This window comes from Calidris pugnax, unplaced genomic scaffold (assembly GCF_001431845.1).
Source record: "Calidris pugnax isolate Ruff unplaced genomic scaffold, ASM143184v1 scaffold74, whole genome shotgun sequence".
In the NCBI taxonomy this organism is placed as follows: Eukaryota; Metazoa; Chordata; class Aves; order Charadriiformes; family Scolopacidae; genus Calidris; species Calidris pugnax.
Window position 1 is genome coordinate 1,029,886 of NW_015090790.1, and position 17,754 is coordinate 1,047,639.

Sequence of the window (17,754 nt, forward strand, 5' to 3'; positions counted from 1 at the left end):
TAGCACTAGGGGGAAAGACAGGTCTGTTGTGATAAAAATTAGTGTAAAACTATCTGGCAGCCTTCCCTGTTTACTGTACCTCATCATCTCCAGTCACAGCTGCCTTTGGGGTCCTTCAGGACTGACGGCTTTCCTCAAGCCACAGGGCAGTGAGGAGAAGTTCCTGCCAGAACTTTTGGATGCTGCTTCCCAGCATCGGCTGGTGGCATCTCTGGATCCCTGCTGGCCAGGAAGAAAGACAGCGTACTCCAACTAGTGCCGTGAAGCTGTAAGCTGACATTGGACCTGGGACGTGTGAAAGGGAGAGAATGTCAAATGGCAGTTTCTGGAGGCCTAGCTGTTACCTCTGCATGAGTTAAATGTGGCATGGAGTATCAGGTATCTCCACGTTCTGTCACGTCTAGGACAGGTTAATTGAAGTAATTTTTTGGCTGACTGAGAGCCTTCCCGACTTTTTCTTCACTTTCCTGCAACCGGACTTTTGCTGAAATTCTTCACCCCTTCCCTAGGGAAGTTCCTAATATTTCCAAGTCTTTGCTTTGCTCGGGTCTTCCTTGACCCCTTGCTGAGGTTTGGGGTGGTTCAAGCTCTTCTGTTCCCCGGGGGCTGTGTCCAGTTACTCCATGACTGTCCCTCAGTGGAGCTAGTTTCTAGATGGGAGCACGTAATTCCCAGAGGCTCCTGATCCCTAATTCCCTGGAGCCCACAGGGAGAATGCACGGATGCCTTTAGGCACTGAGGGGAACACAGGCGTCGCTGGCTCGCAGGCTTTTCCTTGGCTCTCCTTGGCAGGGCCGTCAACAGCGTTGGCTGCGTCCCAGGCACTGTTATGTAAGGAAGAATTTCAACATTAATTATGTGTCTTGGCTTTGGGTTTAATTCTGTCTCTCTGGACACCAGGAGTAGCCTCAGAAGTTTCAGTGTGGCTTCTGCAAACAAAACAAACAAACTTTCTTTTACAGGCTTCGGGTTCTGCTGCTTTCTCCTGGCACATCCGCTCTTTTCGGACGATTTCCCTTTGTTTTCCTGGCACTGAGAAGGGACAGCAGTTTTTCTGGAGACGCCGCTGAGCGTAGCTAGCATGCTAAAGTGTTTGAGCTGCAGGGAGGCTGGCATTGCCAGTCAGTTTAAAAAGGAAAAAGGAACCTTTCCTCATTCTGAAGGGCCAGAGGAGGGAGGGATGGACGGACGGACGCAAGGCACTGTTGCCAGTATGGCTGTGGAGGTTGTCTGGGGCAGAAGCGTACGCTGGGTGAGAGATGTCTGTGTGGATCATGTTCTCACCCTAATGGCTTTCCTCCCTCCATTATCCTGTGACTGAAGTCATTAATGCGTGCTAAGCCAGGATGGAAACAAACCCAAACAGCAGTCTACAAAATAACTCCGTCACTCCCAGACTGGGGTTTGTTGTTGTATTGGGTTGTTTTGTTGGGTTTTTTTTTCCCTCAGTGGAGCAATTTGTCTCCTGTCATCCCATTTTTAGCCAGACTGGAAACCATCTGCCAGACAATAGCCATTCTCCTCCTGGCAGGGCAGTCTCCAGATCCTCTCGGCCATGGGAAAGGTGAGGTGCCTTCCTCTGCCTGGCTCTTGGGGGGGGAAGAATCTGCCCAAAGAAATTCCTCTGGGCTTCACTGAAAGCCCTGTTTTTGTGCAGCCCCTCCCGGTGAGTCACAGCCGCTGGCTCCTCCGAGATGCCTCTGGATGGTTGGGTTTTCTCTTGGCCTTCTGCTGGGCTGACCCTTCTGTGGTTTCACCCAGGCGCTCTCATGCGTAGGTGACCCGTCCCACTCACTGCCTGATGATGTAGATCGTGGGTGCCAGAAAATCATGAAGTAATCTCTCATTTATACCAAGAGCAGGGTAATATAAGGACTTGCACGGGGAAGGGAAGATTTTTTCCAGCCTTGCTCATCCGAGTGCCACTTGATCCTAGGAATGGCTTGGGCTGTGTAAGGGGACGGTGCTGCGGAGCGGGGGACTGCGTGGGGCCAGCAAACACATAGGGATTTTGGCAAAAAGGAGGGGAGGGGGGTGATAATGAGGACAGAGGCCAGCTGAAGTCCTGTGGTAGCACCACGGGCAGACACCACGCAATCAGGGCATCCCAGGAAATCAGTCCCGAGCTCAGCTGTGGCACCAGATCCCCCGCATCCCCGCACCTTCCCTCAGGGCACCGTGCTGCCGGCATGCAGCATCCGGAAAAAAGCACGGATGGGACAGGGCGAGGAAGGGCAAGTTGGGCCACACCAACCCCCTGCATCCCTACAGGCTGGGGGAAGTGTGGCTGGAGCTGCCTGGCAGAAAAGGACCTGGGGGTTCTAATTGACAAGCGGCTGAATATGAGCCAGCAGTGTGCCCAGGTGGCCAAGAAAGCCAACGGCATCCTGGCTTGGATTAGAAATAGTGTGACCAGCAGAAGTAGGGAGGTGATTCTCTCTCTCTACTCAGCACTGGGGAGGCCACACCTTGAGGTTCGTGTCCAGTTTTGGGCACCTCAATACAAGAGAGATCTGGAGGCGCTGGAGCGGGTACAGAGGAGGGCAATGAAGCTGGAGAATAAATCTTATGAAGAGTGATGGAAGGAGCTGGGACTGTTTAGTTTGAGGAAGAGGAGGCTGAGTGAGGGGAGACCTCATCACTCTCTACAGCTCCTTGAGAGGACATTGTAGAGAGGTTGGTGCTGGTCTCTTCTCACAGGTCATTAGCCATAGAACAAGAGGGAATGGCTTCAAGCTGCAACAGGGTGGGTTTAGAGTGGCCATTAAGGAAAGAATTCTTCACAGAAAGAGTGGTCAGAGACTGGAATAGGCTGCCCAGAGAGAGGGTTGAGTCTCCCCCTTCCCTGAATGTGTTGAGGAGTCATTTAGATGTGGGGTTGGGGGATGTGGTGTAGGGGAGAACTTTGTAGAGTGGGCTTGATGGTTGGACTCGATGATCCCGAGGGTCTTTTCCAACCTGAATGATTCTGTGATTCTGTGAAAGCAATGTGGCCTTGCTGCTGGAGGAGAAGGCTTAAATCCCCAGGAAGGGGCGTTGCTGTCTTTAGCTTATAAAAAGCAGCCCTGCTGGCACCTTAGGGGCTGGCCGGTGCTAAACCCAAACACCTTTCCTTTAGCAATGCAGAAAGAAGCTAAGCCTGAATCCATGTTCTGTCCCATTTCTGCACACGAGGTAAAAGCCATGGGGTTGCTGGTCAGGTGTCAGAAAAAGCTCCAACTGCCCAGGGTAAGCGAGGATGAAGGGCAGCTCTGCCTTTTCGGCTGCTGGGGTTAACAGCAAGTCCCTGCCTGTTTGAGTCATGCATCACTGGTGGTGGAGCTCTGACCTCTGTGGAATGAAGGTGCCGTGTGGCCACCAGAGCCGTCGGGCTGTGGAGCTCTTCGCCTTGAGATAGAAAGCTGGGATGGAGAAGCACTTGGCGAAGAGATCTGCTGTGCAGGCTCCTCTGGGGATGTGCAGGGTAAACCATTTCAGGCTGATTCCTGAAGCTTGGATTAGCTCTGGGGCAGAGCCTGCTGCATCCAAACATCCTGCTGGGTGTCAGCTGCACCCACTCTGCATCCGGGCAGAGCTGCTCTGGGACCGTGCTTTGGTTGCTGTGGGGGAATGAGAGGCTGTTGATAAGTCTTGTCTTCTTGTTGGACGCTTTCTGTTTTGAGTCGTTCCAGCCACGGTGAAGGTTCAGTAGCTCAGCCTTATCCATATCCTGGGTGGCCAGGTCTCCTGTTTCCTTCTGGAGAGGGCCCACAACTTCCCTACTCTTGCCTTTGTCCCTGACATACCTATGGAAGTTTTTCTTATTGTCTTTGATGTTCTTGGCTAGATTTAGTTCTGCCTGGGCTTTCGCTTGCCTGATCTCGTTCCTGACCACTTGGACCATTTCTCTATATTCTGCCCATTCTACCCATCCCTGCTTCCACCCTCTCTAGGCCTCCCTTTTGGTCCTGAGCTTGTCCAGCAGTTCCTTATTCATCCTCGCAGGCCTGCTGGCTATTTTGCCTGACTTCTTCTTTTTTGGGATGCACCTCTCCTGAGCTTGGAGCAGGCGATCCCTGAATACCAACCAGCCCTCTTGGGCCCCTCTCCCCTCCATTTTTTTTTCCCAATCAGATCTCTCAGGAGACCAAAGTCTGCTCTTCTGAAATCCAGGGTAGCGAGCTTGCTGCACACCCTCCTCGCTGCCCTATGAATCTTGAACCCCACCATTTCATGATCACTGCAGCCAAGGATACCCTTGAACTTGACATTCCCCACCATCCCCTCCTTGTTAGTAAGGACAAGGTCCAGCACGGCTCCTCTCCTCATTGGCTCCTCAGTCATTTGAAGAAGAAAGGTATCATCAATGCATTCCAAGAACTTTCTGGATTTCTTGTGCCCTGCTGTGTTGTCCTTCCAACAGGTATTGGGGCGGTTAAAGTCCCCCATGAGGACCAGGGTGTGCGATGCTGCTCCTATCTGTCTATAGAGGGCCACATACCTATGGAAGTTTTTCTTATTGTCTTTGATGTTCTTGGCTAGATTTAGTTCTGCCTGGGCTTTCGCTTGCCTGATCTCGTTCCTGACCACTTGGACCATTTCTCTATATTCTGCCCATTCTACCCATCCCTGCTTCCACCCTCTCTAGGCCTCCCTTTTGGTCCTGAGCTTGTCCAGCAGTTCCTTATTCATCCTCGCAGGCCTGCTGGCTATTTTGCCTGACTTCTTCTTTTTTGGGATGCACCTCTCCTGAGCTTGGAGCAGGCGATCCCTGAATACCAACCAGCCCTCTTGGGCCCCTCTCCCCTCCATTTTTTTTTCCCAATCAGATCTCTCAGGAGACCAAAGTCTGCTCTTCTGAAATCCAGGGTAGCGAGCTTGCTGCACACCCTCCTCGCTGCCCTATGAATCTTGAACCCCACCATTTCATGATCACTGCAGCCAAGGATACCCTTGAACTTGACATTCCCCACCATCCCCTCCTTGTTAGTAAGGACAAGGTCCAGCACGGCTCCTCTCCTCATTGGCTCCTCAGTCATTTGAAGAAGAAAGGTATCATCAATGCATTCCAAGAACTTTCTGGATTTCTTGTGCCCTGCTGTGTTGTCCTTCCAACAGGTATTGGGGCGGTTAAAGTCCCCCATGAGGACCAGGGTGTGCGATGCTGCTCCTATCTGTCTATAGAGGGCCTTATCCTCCCTCTCACCCTGATCTGGTGGTCTGTAGCAGACCACCAAGTGTAACATCACTTGCCCCTGTGGTCCCTTTAATCCATAAGCTCTCCATCAGGTCTTCATCCATCCCCAGGTGGAGCTCCACACCCTCCAGCTGGTCGTTGATCAGCAGTGACAGAAGTGCCAGCCAGTACTTGGTTTGGGAGCAGAGAACCCTGCTCCAGGATTGAGTTCCAGGTGGCAGGGGTGGCTGTGGAGACACAGGCATGCACGATGGAAATACAGAGGTTCAAAACCAGTAGTACAAGAAGAAGGAGCTGGCTGCAGAGAGAAAGGAGCTGGGTTTGCATTCATATCCCTGCGGTGCTTCCCAGGTCACCACAGGTACAGCGTGGGGTAGGAAGTAAAAGTAACCCTGTGTTTAAAAGCTGGTTCCCAGTGCAGGGGGGTGTGATCTGGACGGGAAGGTGGGTGCTGTGTCACGGTGTGGTTGCTCTCCTGCTGCAGTCTAGCACAAAGCACCCCGCGGCGCCTGCGCCACCGTCCCCCGCGCAGCGTTCTCCGTTCTCACAACCCTGCTGTGAAATCCTTTCTCAGGCAGAACCGTGAAGAGCTTTGCAAACCATTTGTAAAGTGCTGTGAGGGGGCTGCCTGAGAACAGAAACGGGGGACACATAAACCACACGTGTGTGGTGTCCCCAAAATACAGAGAGGTTGCAGGTCATCTCTTGCTCCTTGTCTGCACAGCCTGTGTAGAACAGTTCCAGGAATTCATTGGCTTTAATGTATCTTTTGGGGATGATGCATTTCAGCATGTTAAAATTAATATAATTCCATTTTTGTTCCTTTTCCTCAAGCCAGCAAAGAGTCATTCTGCTTTCCCTGAGCCTCTACAGTCTTCCATTAGTCCTCAATCAATTATTTATTCGTGGGGAGAGTATCTGAAAACAGCAGTCCAGTCTGAGAGTAGCAAGAGATGACTGTGTAGATGAATTTGAAGTGCCTGATGACTGAACCCACTGGAATTGCCAATAACATTAAGAACTGCTTTCCTGCCACAAAATAAAAATATAGCCTTTGTAGGTGGAGCGTGCTAAACTTTGATGGGGACATGAGCTAAAAACCAATGCACTTTAGATGTCACCTGGGTGTACCTTTACCAAGCACAGACAAGGAGTTTTTTGGAAAATATCTGGCCTTCAAGTTGACTGGCTTTTGTTTTGTGATAGAAAATGTGTATTGTTGTGCAATTCTGGCCTATGTAAACATGGGAGGTTCAGATACAGAATCTTTAATTCTGAATTTTGATCTGGTGTGGTGCCATCACACTTCTCAGCCAAGATTTCTGTCTGGTCTGCCTGTTGTTTCTTGTCTCCATAGGTTAGAAATAAGTTTCAGTGAGGATTTGAGGTGTCTTCTTCCTGCAGAAAGGGACACTCAGGCATATAATCAAGGCCTGTGCAAGTGAGAGGGACCTGACAGCTTCAGATTTTCCCCAGTTGAAATAGTAAAATCCAAGAGTCCTGTAGTCTGATGTTGGCTGGAAAAAGGCTGAGATAAGAACAGTTGTCACAGATACCTTCCAGTAAGCCAGGCATCCTGGTCCTGGAAAGAAGAGTGAACACACGGAGTGACAGCATGAATTGACTCTGCATCAGCCAACTGCTGCTCGTGAGTTCCGTGGGTTCCATGGGTTCCATGGTCCCGACATTTCCATCTTAGCCAGAGCTTGCTGCATGCTGGTGTTAGTCATGATTCCCATTCCTGTCCTGAAAATGCCCTTGTGCTTCCCTTACACAGACTTCCCAGTTCCCCACCTGGAGTTGGTGCTGTGTGTATTGGGTGATGAAAAGAAAGGGGCACTGACCCTTCATGTTGCAAGGATGTGACTGTAGGTGCCCTCATGGAGAGGCACGACAGGTCTAGGTGCTGAAAGCTCAAGAGGTGAGCAGTGTAAAGACAGACTTTCCTCATTCAATCCCATTTCTATCCTTTTTCTAGATGGAGTCAGTTGAGACAGTGCTTTTTTTTCATTTTCTGATTCATTTGTTTCATGTTTTACAGGAACAAGGGAGTTGGCAGCTTTTGGTGCCTGGTAGCCGTGTCAGCGGGGCACTGATTGACCCCTGCTCTAACTTACTTTTGCTTTGCTTGCAATGGGGCAACCAGCTAAGGCACCTCCTAATTTGAGAACTCACCAGCCTTGTCAGCCCATGAGTCAAATTTTAGAGAGGCTGAACTGCCTTGGGAAAGGACTGTCTGCCCGCGCTAGCTGGAGATGGAGGAAAGTCCTAGGTTAAGTTCCTGTGCAGGGACAATACCAGCCAGCATTGGTCGTGGGCAGTTTGGGGTCTTTTTGCTGCCCTTAGGGCTGTTGGGGTGACCAGTGGGATCCAGTCTGTCCCTGTTGGCCCGGTACGGTGTCGCTGGTGGCTTGAGAGGGGTCCCCAGGAGTGGGATCGCAGAGATTTTTGGCATGACCGGCCAGGAATTTCACCTGCTTATCCAGGATTCTTGGGCTCCACACAGCCCTGGGTGAATCACCTGTAATGAGTTAATGGGCAACAGTAATCCACCTGAAATGAGAAACTAGATCTCGGGTTAATGACCCATTTGCTCGGCTCCTACAAATACCTCTCCCATCTGATTTTACTGCCGCTATTTAAGTGATTGCTGTGGCGAAAAGCAGGGAGATCAGAGCAGGCAGGAAAGCATTTTGTTTGCCCATGGGTTTGCTGGAGTCTTAGAAAAAAGAGAAGCGATGATATCAGTGATAGTCTCAGGTGGTTTTTTTATAGAAACAACTCTCAAGAGAGCTTCTCCTAGGAAATATATTTAAATTTTGTTCCCGGGGGGGTAGGCAGTATGCCCTCCTGCACAGGACTGGGATGCCTGTGTGCCCACAACGTGCCACTAGCACAGAGGCTGCTCTTTTGCCATGTGCATAAAAATTCAGTGCAGGTGGTGAGATTTTTAAAGCCATCTGTGCTGGCCCAGTGTTGCTCCTTCAAAAGTTCATAGCAAATTGGGCAGTGGAAACCTACAGGCCAAAGCAAAGTGCTTTTAAAAATCCCATCTAAAAATACAGTACTTCTTCCTTCAGCGTTGTTCATTCCATTATAGAAAGGGGATTAGCACCTATAGCCTCAGCTTTATAAATCTGGATCTGTAATTCAGAGCCTTAATGAGGTTTAGTAATATATTTATATTTTTTTTTCTACTTCAAAATCGACTGAACCTGACAGGACTTTTTTCTACTGGTTCCCCGGGTTGAGGATCAGGCTCAGAGTAAAGTGAGTCTTATCCCTATGGGATGAATATGGAGAGGTCTGTCTGACGAGACGTACAGGTTCAGAGCAGGAGTGTCTTCCCCACAAAGCGCTGCTGGCGTTACCAGTGCTACCACAGGTTTGGTTGCTGCACATGATCACGATGGGTAGGGCCACTTTTGGGGGTTTTTTGTTGGTTTATTTTTTCTTTCTTTGATATTTCCTGGAGTGAAACATTCCTCCGAAGTGTGGGAGGGTGGATTTCACAGCAGCTGTGGGATTAGCAGGGAGAGGGCAGGAGAGTCGCTTCGGTGCGAGCTACTGCCCGGTTCCCCCAGGGCAGGCTTAGTGACACACAGGGGTGAAATGGGGACATGTCCCTCTGTCTGGGTGGAAAGAGGAGCCTTTTCAGCAACACAGACCAACACTTATCTTACCAGGACAGCTTGGAGCTGGGGCAGTGCCTTCTAGCAGCAGTACGGTGGGCTGTGGGCACTTGGTGATGGTTAGTCTTGGGTAATTCTTTCCCTCCGTCTTGAAGCACTGAGACCTTGTTGCACCGCAGGCACAAGCCTGATTTCCTTTTAATTTCTGTATCAGGCTTTGAATCAACGTCGGTCTATTTTTGTCAAGGTGACATAACAGGCTTATGCTTTTTAACCTCTCTTGGCACTGTCGGTCGTAAGTCCACACCTGATTCTTGTTCGTGCATTTGGGTCTCAAGTCTGTTGTACACCTCCTCTGAAGGCTTCAGGCAAGGGGACTCAGAAAGAAGCATTGTGGTTTGGGTTTGGGTTTTTTTTTTTTTTTTCCCTCTTTCCCTCTTTTTCTGGCAAGGGTAAAATAGAAGCTCTGTTGGGAGCAACTCGGCAAGCCGTGTCTTGGGGCCAGCAAATTCCAGTGTTGCTGCCCAGTGAGACTGAGGAGTCTATCACAGGACTGGGCTGGCAGCTCATCCGGAGGGGCACGCACACCAAGAGCAAAGCAAAAAGCAAAGCAAGTAAGCAAAAAGCAAAGCAAAGCTTTTTCCTGTCCCCTCTCCCTTTCACATTGTAAATGGGAGGACGTTTGCTCTGGGATTTGGGGAGGTACCTCAAGTGTAACTCCTCTTTCCTGAATAGACTCCCAAATAAAAGTGCAGCAAGTAATATATATATATATATATATCATATATATATATAAAAAAAAATGTATGGACACGAATGTGGACATATATACAGATTGCACCATCTTTGGGATTACTCCAAGGTAGCAATCTCCGGAGCGTCTATGTTCCAGCACTCATGGCTCCGGTTCTCGGCTGCCCCATTTCACAAGACTCTTTTTGCCCTTGCAAAGCTGCCTTTGGAAACTGTCATTAGCTTTCTTACGGCTGCCATGCATATAATAAAGGGCAAGCTTATAGGTGTGCCTGACCCTGGAGGGACTCAGGGCAGCCGTGGGGTCCCACCGGATCCGTACTGCTCGGGTTCAGACCCACTAACGTGGTGGAAGCCTTGTGATTATCTGTTGTGGTGTGCCCAGGGGATTTTTAGTCCCTGCCTGTACGCTTTAACCTACCACTCTTAATTTAACTGGAGGATGAATCATGCCCGTTCATCTCAGTAGCAGTGAAATCACCTCGGTAATTGCGTTAGCTTCCACAGACGCTTTTCTGAAGTGCCCGGAGGGAGGGGAGGTGGGACTGCTGGCACTTCAAACCATCAGCGAGGCCTTGGATGCCAGCTGATGCCAGCTCCTTTGCTGTAAGAGAAGTCAACGCCTTGGGCTTTGCTTGGTCTCCAGCACGGCAGGATGGGGAGCGCCAGGAGGGCACCAGCGTTCAGATGTGGTCCGGGGAACCGGCTTCCAGAGAGACCCCGCCAGCAGGAAGGGGTCAGGCAGATGGGGAGCAGGCAGCTCTGGGTTCCAGCCCGTCTCCACCAAAAAATCCATGGTGCTGCCTTAACCCGGGCAGAGGGCTTGCAGAAACCTGTCCTTACGCTTGAAGGGCTGCTTCAGTTGAAGATTAAAATGTAATAACAGAGCGCTTCTGGATACAAATGCTTGCCAATCTGAGTTTAGTCTGAAGCCTAAAGAACAGAGCAAGAACGTGTTTTCAAACTTAATCAGACTTATCCCTGTGAGTGCATGAGACTGATGCAGAGTGCCTTTGGGCACAGTAAAGAGCACAGATGCAGGTGGGTAGGAGAAGATCTCCCTCTGTCTTGCACCAATTCAGACTCCCGTGACCTCGCACTCCGCAGCGGTCCTTGGCCACGTGCTCTGGTGTGACTTTGCAGAGTCGAGCCCTGCATTGTGTCTGAGCCTGGGCATGAATCCGTATTGCATCACCCTGTACCATCTCGGTGTCTGCAAGAGAGGTGGAGTCTGCTTTGGAGGCTGGGTGGCTGGAATCCATCCTGCCTTTGTCCTGATGCATGGGTGCAGAGCGTTTCAAAAGGGTTGTGCCTTGTGTGCCAGTGTGGGTGGGTTTAGGTCAAGCAGGGAAAAGCCATGGGGCTCTTTTATATTCTACTGTGTTCCCCTTCTGCAGCTCTCTGTGGAGTCTGCAGGATGTGCTGTGCTGGAATGAAACCATAAAATCCCCAGGAGTGGTGCTGGGCTACTGGCTGAAAAACCTCTCAGGTACTGAGATGCCTCTGGGGTCGATCTTCCCCACAAGCCTCCTCTGCCTCCCGTGGCTGTACAGTGCAGCCAGCAAGGACAGGCTGTGTCCTCTTGTATGGCCTAGCAAGGAGTGTTAGTCTGCAGTGGAGCTTCCCTCCACTCATACCACTTATCCTGGGTCTTGAGTTGGATTCTTAGATCATTATGTCACATTTCTGCTCTTGCTTTGTTTCTGAGAACCGCAGAATTTCAGTCTGGAGCCTTTGTGGCTGTATTTACGGTCCCTAAGCACCCAAGTGTGGTCAACTTTTGAAAACAACTTCTGGTTGTTAGGACAGTGCAGAAGGGCATCTTGCTAGGTTTTGTTCCTGCTTTCTGGTCGTTACGAACTACAAATATCTGGAGAGATCTTCCCTTCATTTCTGCCCCTTCCCACAAAAAAGACATTGGGGGGCTGGAGCGGGTCCAGAGAAGGGCAACGGAGCTGGCGAGGGGTCTGGAGAACAAGTGTCCTGAGGAGAGGCTGAGGGAGCTGGGGGTGTTCAGCCTGGAGAAAAGGAGGCTGAGGGGAGACCTTCTCACTCTCTACAACTCCCTGAAAGGAGGGTGTTGCCAGGGGAGGTCGGTCTCTTCTCCCAAGTCCCAGGTGATGGGACAAGAGGAAATGGCCTCAAGTTGCACCAGGTTCAGGTTGGACATCAGGTAAATGTTTACACTGAAAGGGTTCTTAAGCCTTGGAATGGGCTGCCCAGGGAAGGGGTTGAGGCACCATCCCTGGAGATGTTCAAAAGATGGGTTGACATGGTGCTGGGGGACATGGTTTAGTTATGGGGTTTTTTTATCAGGGGTGGGGTGATGGTTGGACTAGATGATCTTAAAGGTCCCTTCCAACCTAGATTATTCTATGAGTCTAAGTTGCAGTGTACTTGTCACAGTTGGGCTGTCTGCCTGCACGCTGGTGGTCTGAACGACTTTGCACCTCGGAAGTCAATTGGAAACCAGAAAGAACGTTTTCTTTACCCAAGAGAACGTTCTTCAAGAAAACGAGGAGTTGAAGTGTTGTTTTGCAGTCTCTGCGCTGCATTTCGACGTCACTTCATGCAGTGCCTTGAAGGACAGAGCGCGTGGACTAAATCCCACAGGGTTTTGGGATTGCATTCTGAAGCTGAGTCCTGTTGTGAGGATGAAAACAACGCTTTCCATCTCGGCATGCCAGCCCCAAGGGGTGGTGTAAGTGGCTGCACCCTGGTTATATGCTGTATAGCAGCGCTGAGTCTCTGAACCTCTGGTTCTTTGCTGGGTTCTGTGCCCAGGAAAGTGTCCTCTGTAAGCTCCACCTATTCTGATTTTCCCCTTCAAAGTATGACAGGAGTCAAATTAGAGGAAGCCTTGGAGGCTGGAAGGGAGCAGCAGTTCCTCCTTTTATTTGGCAGCAAAACTCGGGATTTCAAACAGGTTTTTCTCCTGCTCAGTGCAGCTTGATCTTTTTTCTGATCTCTGCTTTGTGGTTTCCTTTTTTCAAAGGCCGGTAACCTGGTTTTTCATTTGTGATTTCAATATTTTCCCTTACCCTAAAGATGTGGTAGCAAGTAAGCAAATCTCAGCAGCTCGGCCTGGGTTTTTATGTCTTAACTCTGGTAGAATATATTGCAGGTGTCTTTTTTAGCCTGTATTTATTAATTCCTGCTGCTTTACCACTGCTTAGGAATTTGCTTAACTCTTCCTTGATGCTGTGAGAATATGGGGTTCTGGGTATAAAAACTTATTTGACCTTAAAAAGAAATAATGTTTGATTGTTACTAGAAAAATGTGGGAGATGTGAACCATTTTCTGTGAAGGAATTATTAAGTGAGTTCTCTGCAACCCAAGGCATATGGGATTGGAGATAGCAGTATGAAATCTTGGGAACAAAACGTGGAGGTCCCTAATCCAAAGCTGATAGGAATCGAATTGTGAAAATAATTATTTGCTTTGAGTTTGGTAACCAAGTCTCCAAAATTTGGTGTGGAAAGAGAAATAGAAAATCGTTTCAGATTTTGTGGGCACGAAATAATTGTTTGGGATTTTTTTAAAGCAACAATATTTTGGTTTGGGTGTTATTAATGAATGCAGAGGAAAATGGGAAATGATATTAGCTTCACATTAGTTTTTAGGGCTTTACATAAAACTGAGACCTCCATCAGTTCTCCTCCTTATTTCATCAAAATAGTGGTTTAAATCTGTTGTCAACCATCCTTAGAGCAAAGCTTCCAACCTGAAAAATCCCACCTTTTCGATAAGCATCTTCTAACTGTGCTATTCCACAGGTTGTATGTCTTTCACTCTCCTCTTTTGAACTTGCTTCAATTTGCAAAAAAATAATTACAATTTCACTGGAGCAGGAGTTGGAAACGTGTATTGCTTTGACTACCAGAGGAGGCAATAGAAACACATTTTTCTCTGTTGTGATGGAGATTTCAGTATTTCTATGAAGTAAAATGACTTCAGCAGATGAGGTGGAGAAAAATAGAAATCTGCCTTTCTTGCAAAGGCAGCTTGAATGTGCATTTGCTCGCTCCAAAAGTGCTTCCAAAAGAGTGTCTAAGTGGCCTTGCATGCTGAAGACTTGAAAAAGACCTTCTGAAACAGAAATGCCAAAATTACTCATTTAGCTAATTCCACGTTTGGGGATTTTATTTTTAATTGTGTGAATACGTACATATATAATTTAATTTTTTTTTAACGTTTGGCTGGAGTATTGCACTAGCCACGTGTACATTTGTGGTTAGCTCCCATTCCTCTGAACCTACATCTTTCATGACTCAAATGATTCACACGGAGATAGAAACACCAGGCTTTTATGAGCTTTAAACCGGACCTTTGGGATTGCTAGGGCTGGGAGAACCTAGAACTGAGGCAGGAAGCTACCTTCTGCCACTCCTGTGAAGAAGATCCTTACTGCATGGACACACAGAGTGGTAAAACCAAAAGAGGAAAAAAAACCCCAAACCACCAAAATTCCGTCCTTTCAGATACAGTTTCTACATTACGAGTGGAGGTGATTGGAGTAGGGTGAGTGGCAGGTACGTGTATAACACCCATCCACTGGAAAAACTATCTGGTGCAGGGAAATTGTATTTGACAGATGCTTCAGAAAAGGACTGGGATCATCTGCAGTTGTAATTTTGGTGGGGGTTTTTTTACGAATATTAAACTCAAGTGGCAGACGGGTAAAGAACACTTTTTCCAGCAACTGACGCTGAAGCAGCTCGTTTTGTCATTTCTTCTGGGCCTAAAATAAACGGAGGCCGTTAAGCTGACGTGCTTAAGGACGTGCCTGTGAGGACAAAAGCCGCCTTTCTGAGTCGGGATGAAGCCTGCTTCCCAGTGGAAGTCTGTCAGGGAAAGGCAGAAACCTTAGAAACGCAGCCCTCAGAAAACCGCTCCACCGTTATTGCTTCATCGACCTGCTAAAAATATGGCATGGAAAATGCAAGTATTAAGGAAATGAGGTAGATTCAGGCTTTCTGAGCTGGCTGACTTCCAGTTTCATCAGCTTCCCGGAATCCTTGCTGCGAAAATGAAGAGCTCCTTGTAAATCTCAGAAACCTGTCGGGGTTTTTCCTCTCACATGGATGTGCTGGTTCATGGGGTTCAACGCCTGGGGAGACCCGTCAACGTCAAGCAGCGAGTGCAGAGCTTAAAACTTCTGGGATCACTTGAGACATACTCAAACCTGAGACCAAACCACATTTTTCCCAGAGAATTATCCTACGGGGCAGCCGGAGAGAGCAGGCTCCAAAGGAGCTGCGTGGCTGAGCCCACCACTGTTCTGGCCCGCATGATCGCTCCAAGAGGAATGCGGGGGACCATCTTCTGTGGCCTTGCCTGACAAAGAACATTGGGAAGTCGTCTTTGGTCACAGGAGGTCCTCTTCTAAAACAATCTGCACGTAGCCCGAGAGGCTGAGCAAGCGAGAGCAGATTAATGTCATGTTATGGGTTATGTGAAAATAGAAAATGCAAGTTTTGGATTTCACGTTGCTGGACAGAAGTCAGGAGAAGCCGGTATCCCAACTGCAGGAGGAGACAACTGGTGCTCTTAAGAGGTTTAATGTGGAGCGTAGAGAAGCCAAAAGGCTGGAGATTTGCCTTGTGTGGTTAAAAGTATACTCACTCAGCAAGCGGTAGGAGGTTTAAATGTAATGGCAATTACATATATAGAGGTGCTCTGTGAGGCCACAGCGAGTGCAGAGTGCTCTCACACCTGCAGAAGCTCCTGCCATCTTGATGGTGAACATTGTGCATTGTACAACTAGCAGGGATTTGGGGCTTTCTGCAGCGTGTGCTGTGGGGCAGAGGCTGAGGAGTGGCAGAGGGGCTGGTGACCTTGGTCTGCAGGGCTGGTCCTGCCTTGTCGCTGTGTCTTAGCTCTGCTCCTTAGGCTCTCCATGAGGGACTGGAACCTGCTCACTCAACGTATGTGACTGTTGCTGCTGGCTCGGGTGTAAGGAAGGTGCATTTTGAAGTATTCCCAAAGCGTGCTAGAACATGGCGGGTCTTTTGGGGGCTGAAGGGAGGTTTGGAAGGGGGATCTGCTCTGCCCTGGGGAGGCCCCATCTGGAGCACTGGGTCCAGCTCTGGGCTCCCCAGTTCCAGAAGGACAAGGAACTGCTGGAGAGGGGACAGCAGAGGGCTACAGAGATGATGAGGGGCCTGGAGCATGTCCCTTATGAGGAGAGGCTGAGGGACTTGGGTCTTTTTAATCTGGAGAAGAGAAGGCTGAGGGGGGATCTGATCAATGCTTATAAATACTTAAAATCCTTTAAGGTGTCAATAGGATGGGGCCAGTCTTTTTTTCAGTGGTGCCCAGGGACAGGACAAGAGGAAATGGGCACAAATTTGAATGTAAGAAGTTCCACCTTAACATGAAGAGGAACTTCTTTCCTGTGAGGGTGGCAGAGCCCTGGCAGAGGCTGCCCAGGGAGGTGGTGGAGTCTCCTTCTCTGGAGACATTCAAATCCACTTGGAAACGTTCCTGTGGGACCTGCTCTGGGTGGCCCTGCTTTGGCAGGGGGTTGGACTAGATGATCTCAAGAGGATCTTTGCAACCTCATGGGATTCTGTGATCTCCAAGCAGGTTCACCAAAATCCCCCTTCCAGTCTCACCCTAGGCTCCCCCCCAAACAATCAGGCCTACCCAGGACCGAAAAGGTGTTTGCTTCATTTACAACTGAGCCAAGAGTAAACTGTGCGTTTCAACCACATCGTTGCTGGCTCCTGGAGACAAGGCCCGCCTTCATGCTCGCAGGGCTTCCCTGCTCTGCCAGGAACCACAGGGAAAAGCAACAGGAGCTTCGGCTGGAAACTGCTGCTGAAGGCATACTGTCATGGGCGATCATGTACAATGCCTCTCACTGTCCTCACTCTAAAGCCTTTCCAAGATGAGCCCTTGCCCGCATGCCTTAGCAGCCATTTTTGATTCTCAGAAGGGGAAAAATGTCTTCTGCCGAGCATCCCACCCAGAGCAAACACTGCAGCATAAGGCAGGCACAGGGCCCTGTCCTCGGCATCCAAATTTCACTGAGCACCAGGTACCTACTGGGCCTGCTGGAAAGGACAGCGTGATTCTAGACGGGTTTTTGTGTTAAAGTTGGAGAGAGAAGATGTATGATTGGGTGATTAAGATCCGGAGCTGGAATTCAGGAAGCTGGTGTTCGGTCTTGGCTCTGGGGGAAACGGGCAAATTTCTTAACCTCTACCTCTCGCTTTTCCGTCTGTTCAAAAGAGGCTAATAATACTTCTTATCTCTTTAGGACAGGATGTGGCTCTGATTGTCTAGCACAGTGTGTCATTGATCTTTCCGCTGTGACAGTGACGTTGAGGGAGAGCTGTCTCAAGCTCCAGGGAGGCATCCAGGGGTGGTAGAGGCTGTAGAAATGCCAATGCAAAACAGAGCAATGGACACAGAGCAATGGACCTCCTGATTTTCACTTTAAGTAACAAGATCTAGCTGAATTCAGATTTCAGCTCTCCCATAGGTTTTCATGTTGATATGGGTGTACTACCACCTATGTTAACCACCTTCCCCATTGCTCCCCCTTCCCAGGGAAATAGATGTCCAACCAGAAGACAAAATGGATCAAGTTCCAGCCTGGATTTCATAAAGGGGTCCTGAGACCCTCAGATGTATTTGGTTATTTGATGCTTATCTGGGCATCTGGATGACTTTGAAGGTGGCTTTGTCTAAGCCTGTAAGGAGCAACACTTCCTGCCTCAGAGCTGCGACTCTTGGGCCAGTATCTGAGATGGTTCAAGAAGTGAACTGTAACCTACGTGTACCATACAGGGCTCCCATCACAGCTCCTTTCCTCCGTCTGTGAGAGTGACTAGAGCTTGTCTGGCAGCTGAAGAGCAGAGGTGCTGCGAGCTGGTTTGTGTTTTTAGGAAGGCATTGCCTACCTCTGCAGATGACCCCGTGCTTTCTGGTTGTGTTCCTCACTGGCATTGCTGGCTGCGGGCTCTTGCCCCAGGCAATCTCAAGGTCAGGCAAGCTGATAAGCTTTGTTATCTCATTTTGAGAGCTGTCATCTCATTTTGACAGCTCTGCTTTTGACGAGGAGCTCCCAGGCTGATAGAGGTGACGTATTGGAAGACATGCCTGTCTGCAGCTTGTAGAGTATGGTGTTTGGCAGCGGGTCTCTTGCGACCCTGGCAAGGAGGTCCCCATCCCAATGAGCACTA

The 17,754-nt window shown here is 49.3% G+C and overlaps 1 protein-coding gene across 1 annotated transcript in view; it reads left to right on the forward strand.

The window, feature by feature from the left end:
- Positions 1–17,754, forward strand: part of PRKCH (protein kinase C, eta) — a 134,485-nt gene that overhangs the window by 96,700 nt on the left and 20,031 nt on the right. The window lies entirely within an intron of this gene.